The sequence below is a fragment of the Gorilla gorilla genome, chromosome 14 (genome assembly GCF_029281585.2).
Source record: "Gorilla gorilla gorilla isolate KB3781 chromosome 14, NHGRI_mGorGor1-v2.1_pri, whole genome shotgun sequence".
Classification (NCBI taxonomy): Eukaryota; Metazoa; Chordata; class Mammalia; order Primates; family Hominidae; genus Gorilla; species Gorilla gorilla.
Window position 1 is genome coordinate 112,340,045 of NC_073238.2, and position 3,351 is coordinate 112,343,395.

Sequence of the window (3,351 nt, forward strand, 5' to 3'; positions counted from 1 at the left end):
AAACTTTCCATTACCATATGGAAAGATGTATGAATTGATCCAAAACACTTGTCCCTAATAAGGATATATTAACATCTGCCAACTGGAGTTCAGGAGTTAAATGAGATGGCAGTGGAGGGATTAGGAAGTAATGAAAGAAATGTTTTTCCAATAAGGCAGAAAAAGCCTTATTCATCCTGGAAAAGAAAGTCATGAATACATAACTCTGTGTGTGTGTGTGTGTGTGTACACTTATATATGTGTGTATGTCTCTGTGTGTTTGAGTACACTTAACTATATATTACATGTATTCATGTATGTTGGTATACACTTACATATATATATGAATGTATTTGTCTTTGTCCATTTGTGTTGCTATAAGGAATACCTGAGGCTAGGTAATTAGAAAGAAAGGTTTTTGTGTGTCTCGTAGTTCTGCAGGCTGTACAAGAAGCATGGATCCAGCATCTGCTTCTGGTGAGGCCTCAGGAAGCTTCCAATCATGGCAGAAGGTGGAGCAGAGCCAGCATCACATGGCAAGAGAGAAACAAAGAGAGAGAAGAGGAGCTGCCAGGCTTTTTTCAACAAGCAGTTATTGCGGGAACTAACAGTGAGAACTCTCTCACTTCCAGGAGAAGGGCACCAAGCCATTCATGAGGGTCCACTCCCATGATCCAAACATCTCCCACCTCACCCTGCCTCCAACACTGGGGATCAAATTTCAACATAAGACTTGGTGGGGCCAAGCATACCTTCTCCAAACCATAGCAGCGTTCATCGAAATTCCCATCTCACCTCCACAAGGGCAGGTTCACCATCAGGGTAATTGCCTTAGTCAGCTCAGGCTGCTGTCACAAAATACCATGGCCTGGGGGGCTTAAACAATAGAAATTTATTTCCCACAGTTCTGGGTGCTGAAAGGTCCAAGATCAAGGTGTCTGGTAGGGTTCTCTTCCTGGCTTGCAGGCAGCTGCCTTCTCCCTGTGTGTCCACATGGCCTTTCCTCTGAGTTCACTGGAGGAAAAAGAGACAGAAAGGTAGAGAGAGAAAGAAAGAGAGAGAGAGAGAGATCTTCCTCTTCTTATAAAGCCACCAGCCTGATTGGATCAGGGTACTACCCTTATGACCTCATTTAACCTTAATTACTTCCTAAACCACCTATTTTTAAATATAGTCACATTGCCGGTTAGGGCTTTAACAAATGAACTTGAGGGTTTATTTGTATATACCCAGAATGAAGACCATGCAGGCCAGCCTCTTTCTTGCACCCTTCTAAGTTTCTGACTTGTATTTGTCTTAGTAGCTTTGGGTTTTTATTAAATATGGATCTTTCCATATCTCAGGTTGCCAAGTTTTTAAGGTGGTTCCAGATGTATATAAGAAACAGAATATGTGTTAGGGCTACGTTATCATCTACAATATTCAATGTATGCGAGGATATTGAGTGGGGCTTCTCCTGTTACCCTAAAGTTGTTATTAAGGTTCAAAACTGAGAACAAAATAGACTAGCTGCCCCGCATGCTAGGTAAGTTGGCAGCAGTCCGCTTCCAGGCCGGAGGGGAAGCACCAAAATGCAGACCAAGTCCCTTTCCTTCCACCTCTCACCCTAGGCAGCTACAAGAGAGGGCAGGGAGGCGAGAGGGTGGGTGCCCCTCCAGGTACCTTCTTCCCGGAGGAAAATGGGAATATTTCCTCCCCCTGGAACCAAGGGACATACATTTCACCAGTTGGACACTATAATGGGTAATTTTGTGCATCAACTTGGCTAGGCTATGGTGACCAGTTGTTTGGTCAAGCACCAGTCTAGATGTTGCTGGGAGGGTACTTTTTAGATGTGCTGAGCATTTAAATCAGACTTTGAGTAAAGCAGATTACCCTTCCAATTATCTGAAGGCCTTAAGAGGAAGATAGAGGTCCCCAGAGTGGAAAGAATTCCACCTCCAGTCTGCCTTGGGACTTAAGGCAGGTTTCAGATTTTCCAGCTCCCACAGTCATGTAAGCCAATTCCTTAAAATAAGTGCCTCTCCATAGATAGGTAGGTAGATAGGTAGACTGATGAATAGGTTTATAGATACTATACACATACATACATATACACACATACATAAGCACACAGACGTCTTATTGCTGTTGGTTCTGGTTCTGTTTATCTGGATGAATGCTGGCTAATGCACGTATCTATTTACCCAGCACAAGTCCTGGTCTGACACCTGAGCAGGGAAAAGGGGAGTTAGAGCTAGATGGAGAAGTGGATTTAGGGGATATGGAGAGAACAGTTATAGGGGTGCCTCCTGCACTGCAACCTTTGGTGTGGCAGGAGAGTGTGGGTTTCCTTGGGGTGGAGCAGGCACTCTGGAAGACAGCTGGGCTTCCACTATCTTACTGAGCCCCACACCTGTGCCTCCGGAGAGAACCAGCACTCAGAAGCCTTCCAGAGCTGGGCGGCCACAGTGACCAGCCAAGAAGACAACCGCCCCCACTTCCATTAAACAGAACAACTAACCCTTTCCCTCCTCCTTCTTGCCATGTACCCTGAAAGAGCTGAAGGGAAGTTGTGGGGACCAGCACGATGTACCTCCTCCTCTCACCCATCCACCAGTGCTGCTTCCCAGCAGCGGTGCTCAACCTTGGCCGCACATTAGAATCACTGAGAGGTCAGAAAGAAATACTCCCACTCAAGCCCCACCCCAGAATCACTCAGCCTAAGAGAGAACTAGAAGCTCCCAGTTGGAGCCAGGGCTGAGAACTCTCTTGTTAGTGCTGCAGACAGGACAGCTTCTGCTAAGACAAAGGGAGAAAAGCAGCTTTGAGGTTGGACATCTTAGAGTGAACAAGACTGTGTCTTCAAGTGTAGAATTAGACTGTCCTAGTAACAGTGAATAGAAAGTTATGGAATCTGTGGATTTTCAAGTGTATAGAAACTTATGGAATCTGGCTAAGATGACATCACAGGACTCATTACCCGAAGGAATAGTATCCTTGGGCTGAAGTTAATGGTGAAAATTCAACTGAGCAAGGAACTTTCGTGTGCATATTCTAGTGAGTTGAGGTGCCTCTGTGAACAGGCTCCGAATGAATCATTTCATGAACTGAGCCAGGCCTCAGGCTGTGCCATTTTTTTCTACAAATGATCTTCTAGAAATCAGATAATCTGATAGTTTGCTCCCTAATAGAGAAGGAGGATTATAAATGCAAAGTTATATAAGTGTTATTCAAGCCAGAAATTGACATTTTCTCCAAAGCCTGTACCCCTAGCACTGCTCTTCTCTAGACACGCAACTGCTGGGGCCCAGGAATTAAAGCAGGATGTCAGCTCACCCTCCACTCCTCCATCTCCTGCCCCTGCTCCTCACAGCTCCACACCTGCCGTGA